The following is an 8,454-nucleotide window of genomic DNA, read 5'->3' as shown; positions in this document are numbered from 1 at the left end:
AATCATAGGGGTCCCAGAAGAAGAAGACAAAAAGAAAGACCATGAGAAAATACTTGAGGAGATAATAGTTGAAAACTTCCCTAAAATGGGGAAGGAAATAATCACCCAAGTCCAAGAAACCCAGAGAGTCCCAAACAGGATAAACCCAAGGCGAAACACCCCAAGACACATATTAATCAAATTAACAAAGATCAAACACAAAGAACAAATATTAAAAGCAGCAAGGGAAAAACAACAAATAACACACAAGGGAATACCCATAAGGATAACAGCTGATCTTTCAATAGAAACTCTTCAAGCCAGGAGCGAATGGCAAGACATACTTAAAATGATGAAAGAAAATAACCTACAGCCCAGATTATTGTACCCAGCAAGGATCTCATTCAAGTATGAAGGAGAAATCAAAAGCTTTTCAGACAAGCAAAAGCTGAGAGAATTCTGCACCACCAAACCAGCTCTCCAACAAATACTAAAGGATATTCTCTAGACAGGAAACACAAAAACGGAGTATAAATTCGAACCCAAAACAATAAAGTAAATGGCAACGGGGTCATACTTATCAGTAATTACCTTAAATGTAAATGGGTTAAATGCCCCAACCAAAAGACAAAGACTGGCTGAATGGATACAAAAACAAGACCCCTACATATGTTGTCTACAAGAGACCCACCTCAAAACAGGGGACACATACAGACTGAAAGTGAAGGGCTGGAAAATGATTTTCCATGCAAATAGGGATCAAAAGAAAGCAGGAGTAGCAATACTCATGTCAGATAAAATAGACTTTAAAACAAGGACTGAAAAGAGACAAAGATGGTCACCACATAATGATCAAAGGATCAATCCAAGAAGAAGATATAACAATTATAAATATATATGCACCCAACACGGGAGCACCGCAGTATGTAAGACAAATGCTAACAAGTATGAAAGAAGAAATTAACAATAACACAATAATAGTGGGAGACTTTAATACCCCACTCACACCTATGGATAGATCAACTAAACAGAAAATTAACAAGGAAACACAAACTTTAAATGATACAATAGACCAGTTAGACCTAATTGATATATAGAGGACATTTCATCCCAAAACAATGAATTTCACCTTCTTCTCAAGTGCACATGGAACCTTCTCCAGGATAGATCACATCCTGGGCCATAAAGCTAGCCTTGGTAAATTCAAAAAAATAGAAATCATTCCAAGCATATTTTCTGACCACAATGCAGTAAGATTAGATCTCAATTACAGGAGAAAAACTATTAAAAAATCCAACATATGGAGGCTGAACAACATGCTGCTGAATAACCAACAAATCGCAGAAGAAATCAAAAAAGAAATCAAAATTTGCATAGAAACGAATGAAAATGAAAACACAACAACCCAAAACCTGTGGGACACGGTAAAAGCAGTCCTAAGGGGAAAGTTCATAGCAATACAGGCACACCTCAAGAAACATGAAAAAAGTCAAATAAATAACCTAACTCTACACTTAAAGCAACTAGAAAAGGAAGAAATGAAGAATCCCAGGGTTAGTAGAAGGAAAGAAATCTTAAAACTTAGAGCAGAAATAAATGCAAAAGAAAAAAAAGAGATCATAGCAAAAATCAACAAAACCAAAAGCTGGTTCTTTGAAAGGATAAATAAAATTGACAAACCATTAGCCAGACTCATCAAGAAACAAAGGGAGAAAAATCAAATCAATAAAATTAGAAATGAAAATGGAGAGATCACGACAACACAGAAATACAAAGGATCATAAGAGACTACTATCAACAATTATATGCCAATAAAATGGACAACGAGGAAGAAATGGACAAATTCTTAGAAAAGTACAACTTTCCAAAACTCGATCAGGAAGAAATAGAAAATCTTAACAGGCCCATCACAAGCACGGAAATTGAAACCGTAATCAAAAATCTTCCAGCAAACAAAAGCCCAGGTCCAGATGGCTTCACAGCTGAATTCTACCAAAAATTTAGAGAAGAGCTAACACCTATCCTGCTCAAAATCTTCCAGAAAATTGCAGAGGATGGTAAACTTCCAAACTCATTCTATGAGGCCACCATCACCCTAATACCAAAACCTGACAAAGATCCCACAAAAAAAGAAAACTACAGGCCAATATCACTGATGAACATAGATGCAAAAATCCTTAACAAAATTCTAGCAACCAGAATCCAACAACACATTAAAAAGATCATACACCATGACCAAGTGGGCTTTATCCCAGGGATGCAAGGATTCTTCAATATCCGCAAATCAATCAATGTAATACACCACATTAACAAATTGAAAAATAAAAACCATATGATTATCTCAATAGATGCAGAGAAAGCCTTTGACAAAATTCAACATCCATTTATGATAAAAACTCTCCAGAAAGCAGGAATAGAAGGAACATACCTCAACATAATAAAAGCTATATATGACAAACCCACAGCAAACATTATCCTCAATGGTGAAAAATTGAAAGCATTTCCTCTAAAGTCAGGAGCAAGACGAGGGTGCCCACTTTCACCATTACTATTAAACATAGTTTTGGAAGTTTTGGCCACAGCAATCAGAGCAGAAAAATAAATAAAAGGAATCCAAATTGGAAAAGAAGAAGTAAAGCTCTCACTGTTTGCAGATGACATGATCCTCTACATAGAAAACCCTAAAGACTCCACCAGAAAATTACTAGAACTAATCAATGACTATAGTAAAGTTGCAGGATATAAAATCAACACACAGAAATCCCTTGCATTCCTATACACTAATAATGAGAAAACAGAAAGAGAAATTAAGGAAACAATTCCATTCACCATTGCAAAGGAAAGAATAAAATACTTAGGAATATATCTACCTAAAGAAACTAAAGACCTATATATAGAAAACTATAAAACACTGGTGAAAGAAATCAAAGAGGACACTAACAGATGGAGAAATATACCATGTTCGTGGATTGGAAGAATCAATATAGTGAAAATGAGTATACTACCCAAAGCAATCTATAGATTCAATGCAATCCCTATCAAGCTACCAACAGCATTCTTCACAGAGCTAGAACAAATAATTTCACAATTTGTATGGAAATACAAAAAACCTCGAATAGCCAAAGCGATCTTGAGAAAGAAGAATGGAACTGGAGGAATCAACCTACCTGACTTCAGGCTCTACTACAAAGCCACAGTTATCAAGACAGTATGGTACTGGCACAAAGACAGAAATATAGATCAATGGAACAAAATAGAAAGCCCAGAGATAAATCCACGCACATATGGACACCTTATCTTTGACAAAGGAGGCAAGAATATACAATGGATTAAAGACAATCTCTTTAACAAGTGGTGCTGGGAACTCTGGTCAACCACTTGTAAAAGAATGAAACTAGAACACTTTCTAACACCATACACAAAAATAAACTCAAAATGGATTAAAGATCTAAATGTAAGACCAGAAACTATAAAACTCCTAGAGGAGATAGGCAAAACACTCTCTGACATACATCACAGCAGGATCCTCTATGACCCACCTCCCAGAATATTGGAAATAAAAGCAAAAATAAACAAATGGGACCTAATTAACCTTAAAAGCTTCTGCACATCAAAGGAAACTATTAGCAAGGGGAAAAGACAGCCTTCAGAATGGGAGAAGATAATAGCAAATGAAGCAACTGACAAACAACTAATCTCGAGAATATACAAGCAAGTCCTACAGCTCAACTCCAGAAAAATAAATGACCCAATCAAAAAATGGGCCAAAGAACTAAATAGACATTTCTCCAAAGAAGACATACAGATGGCTAACAAACACATGAAAAGATGCTCAACATCACTCATTATCAGAGAAATGCAAATCAAAACCACTATGAGGTACCATTTCACACCAGTCAGAATGGCTGCGATCCAAAAGTCTACAAGTAATAAATGCTGGAGAGGGTGTGGAGAAAAGGGAACCCTCTTACACTGTTGGTGGGAATGCAAACTAGTACAGCCACTATGGAGAACAGTGTGGATATTCCTTAAAAAACTGGAAATAGACCTGCCTTATGATCCAGCAATCCCACTGCTGGGCATACACACTGAGGAAACCAGAAGGGAAAGAGACACGTGTACCCCAATGTTCATCGCAGCACTGTTTATAATAGCCAGGACATGGAAGCAACCTAGATGTCCATCAGCAGATGAATGGATCAGGAAGCTGTGGTACATATACACAATGGAGTATTATTCAGCCATTAAAAAGAATACATTTGAATCAGTTCTAATGAGGTGGATGAAACTGGAGCCTATTATACAGAGTGAAGTAAGCCAGAAAGAAAAACACCAATACGGTATACTAACGCATATATATGGAATTTAGAAAGATGGTAACAATAACCCTGTGTACGAGACAGCAAAAGAGACACTGATGTATAGAACAGTCTTACGGACTCTGTGGGAGAGGGAGAGGTTGGGAAGATTTGGGAGAATGGCATTGAAACATGTAAAATATCATGTATGAAACGAGTTGCCAGTCCAGGTTCGATGCACGATACTGGATGCTTGGGGCTGGTGCACTGGGACGACCCAGAGGGATGGAATGGGGAGGGAGGAGGGAGGAGGGTTCAGGATGGGGAACACATATATACCTGTGGCGGATTCATTTTGATATTTGGCAAAACTAATACAGTTATATAAAGATTAAAAATAAAATTAAAAAAAATAAATAAAAATTAAAACCAAAGAAAAAATCAAGATTGAAAAAAATGGAAATATGGACAGTTTCTTCCACTGGAAATTCCTCTGGTGTGCCACAGGAGTCACCCCCCACTGATTTGGAGAGGCAAGGATGAATCCAGCCAATGGGAATTCCACCAGCAGGGCCCAGGACCCACCCATACTGTCCAGGGAGGACTGGACAGTTCCTGATAATTACAATTCCATCACTGGGCCTCAGGACTTGCCCCTGCTGACCTGGAAGGGCTGGTGGGTTAGAGGACTTGCCCCCTCTGACCTGGAAAGGTGCAGACAGATCTGGTCACTAGCAATTCTGCAAGGGTCCCCAGAATCCCCTTGCTTACCTGGAAGGGTGTGGACAGATTCTGCTACTGAGAATTCTGTCAGTGGGACCCAGGACTGATTCTTGCTGTTCTGGGATGGTTCAGATAGCTTCCCCAACTGGGAAATCCATCAGTGGGTGTTGGAACCCACTGGACTGTCCCAGGAAAGTGTGGAAGGCTCTCCCTACTAGGAAATTCACTAGGGGGTGCTGGGACTTGTCCCATTGTCCTGGGAGGGTGTGGATATCTCTCCCTGCCCCCACTAAGAAATCTGTCAGCAGGAGCCAGGAGTTGCCCCACTATCCGGAGAGCGGGCAGAAACCTCTCGTTACCAGGAAATTTGTGAGTGGGTACCAGGACCCTCTGCATGTTCTGAGAGGGCACAGATAACTCCCCACAAGTAGGAATTTGCCCAAAGCAGTGGCTGAAACCAGAGCTGAGCCCCAGGGGCTATGTGACTGATGAAGAAGAGCCAAAATCTCTCCTTGTGGCTGCATAAACTGCCAACTTACACCTCTACAGATAGGTTTTTAAATTCAGCACCTGTGAAACATCCAAAAAGACAGCAAGTGCTCTTGTAGCAGAAATGGGTCTGGCTTTAGTAGCTGTTTGTGGGTACGTACACATGAAATTAGGGATGGACATGATAGATTTCGTGGAGAAGGCAATGGCAACCCACTCCAGTACTCTTGCCTGGAGAGTCCCATGGGTGGAGGAGCCTGGTGGGCTGCAGTCCATGGGGTCGCTAAGAGTCAGACACGACTGAGCGACTTCACTTTCCCTTTTCATTTTCATGCGTTGGAGAAGGAAATGGCAACCCACTTCCAGTGTTCTTGCCTGGAGAATCCCAGGGACAGGGGAGTCTGGTGGGCTGCCGTCTATGGGGTCGCACAGAGTTGGACACAACTGAAGCGACTTAGCAGCAGCAGCAGCAGCAGCAGATAGAGTTCGAGCTAACTCCATATCTCCCACAGTGGGTCTAGACACATGACTACTGCAGTGCTGGAATCTGACATCAGTGGACATGTACTGGTGGCCGGGTGAAAACAATGCCTGAGAGTTATGAGGCCAGTTCCTGGCATATCTACAGTAAAGGCAGGACCAAGAGCAGTGCCAACAACACTATACTCTGTGAGCCCATACCATAGGTAAAAGGGACTACAACAGAACACATTCACATGAAAATAGCTCTGAATGAGAAAACTCAATTTTTTTTTACTCCCAGTATGAGTGCTCCAATTCCACCTACCTCACACCACAAATCAGAATCACAGCTAAGAAATAGATCTGAGAACTTCTACTCCAAAAACTAGGAAGCAGACCTGCTTCTGACAGGGCAATGAAATCCGCAGAGCAAAGGGGAGGTCCTATTCAATATCCATGGCAGGCTCTGATCACCAATCAAACTCCCTACCAAGGGGATAATGGCACAAACCTCTAGACTAACCTTACCCACCAGAGGGCAGACTCCAGAATCAAGAGAACTGAGGATCCTACAGCCTATGGACAGGAGACCACAAAGACAGTAAGTTTGACAAAATGAGATGACAAAGATATATGTTGCAGATAAAGGAGAAAGGTTAAAACCTAGAAGAACAACTAAATGAAGAGGAGATAAGCAATCTATCTGAAAAAGAATTCAGAGTAATGACAGTAAAGCTGATCCAGGATCTCAGAAACAGAATGGAGGCATGGATAGAAAAAATACAAGAGAAGTTTAACAAAGACCTAGAAGAACTAAAGGACAAATAAACAGAGATAAACAAGGCAAGAACTGAAATGAAAGATACACTAGAAGGAATCATTAAATAAATGAAGTAGAAGACCTGGAAGACAGGGAAGTCTGGTGGGCTGCCGTCTATGGGGTTGCACAGAGTCGGACACAACTGAAGCGACTTAGCAGCAGCAGCAGCAGCAGCAGCAGCAGCAGATAGAGTTGGAGCTGACTCCATATCTCCCACAGTGGATCTAGGCACATGACTACTGCAGTGCTGGGATCTGACATCAGTGGACCTGTACTGGTGGCCGGGTGAAAACAATGCCTGAGAATTATGACCTGGAAGACATTAGTGACCTGGAAGACAGAATGGTGGATATCTCTGCCACATAACAGAGTAAAAAGTGAAAAAAAGTGAAAAGTGAAAGTTGCTCAGTTGTGTCTGACTCTTTGTGACCCCACAGACTATACAGTCCATGGAATTCTCCAGGCCATAATACTGGAGTGGGTAACCTTTCCCTTCTCCAGGGGATAAAACTCAGGTCTCCTGCATTGCATGTGGATTCTTTACCAGCTGAGCCACAGGGAAGCCCAAGAATACTGGAGTGGGTAGCCTATCCCTTCTCCAGCAGATCTTCCTGACTGAGGAATGAACCAGGGTCTCTTGCATTGCAGGCGGATTCTTTACCAACTGAGCTATCAGGGAAGCCCAACAGAGGAAAGAAAAAAGAATGAAAAGAAGTGAGGACAGTCTCAGAGGCTTCTGGGACAACATTAAACATACCAACATTTGAATCACAGGGGCTTGAGAAGAAGAGAAAGTGCTTGAGAAAATATTTGAAGAGATCATAGTTGAAAACTTCTGTAACGTGGAAAGGAAAGGAAAGGACCCACCCAAGTCCAGGAAGTGCAGAGAGTCCCATACAGGATATCGTGAACGTGAACGTGAACGTGAAGTCGCTCAGTCGTGTCCGACTCTTTGCGACCTCATGGACTGTAGCCTACCAGGCTTCTCTTTCCATGGGATTTTCCAGGCAATAGTACTGGAGTGGCTTGCCATTTCCTTCTCCAAGGGATCTTCCCAACCCAGGGATCGAACCCGGGTCTCCCGCATCATAGACAGACGCTTTACCGTCTGACCCATCAGGGAAGCCCATACAGGATAATCCCAAGGAGAAACATACTGAGACACATATTAATGAAACTAACAAAGATTAAATACAAAGAAAAAAAAATAAAACCAAGGGAAAAGAAACAAATAACATACAAGGGAATCCCCATAAGGTTGTCAGCTGATTTTTCAGCAGACACTCTGCAAGTCAGAAAGAAGGTTCAAGATATATTTAAAGAGATGAAAGAGAAGAAAAACCTACAACCAAGAATACTCTGCCTAGCAAGGCTCTCATTCAAATCTGACAGAGAAATCAAAAGCTTTACAGACAAGCCAAAGTTAAGATAAGTCAGAACCACCAAAGCTATTTTACAAAAATTGCTAAAGGAATTTTCTTAGGCAAGAAACACAAGAGAAGAGAACAAAAGAGGAAGGGAAGAAAAAAGGCCTACAAAGCCAAACCCAAAATAATTAAGACGATGGCAAGAGGAAGATACATATAGATAATTGCCTTAAATGTAAATGAATTAAATACTGCAACCAAAGACTTAGACTAGCTGAATGGGTACAAAATCAAGAACTGTATATATGCTGTCTAC

Source organism: Bubalus kerabau, chromosome 1, assembly GCF_029407905.1.
Source record: "Bubalus kerabau isolate K-KA32 ecotype Philippines breed swamp buffalo chromosome 1, PCC_UOA_SB_1v2, whole genome shotgun sequence".
NCBI lineage: Eukaryota > Metazoa > Chordata > Mammalia > Artiodactyla > Bovidae > Bubalus > Bubalus kerabau.
The sequence above is the reverse complement of the archived record's forward strand: the minus strand, read 5'-3'. Positions refer to the sequence as shown.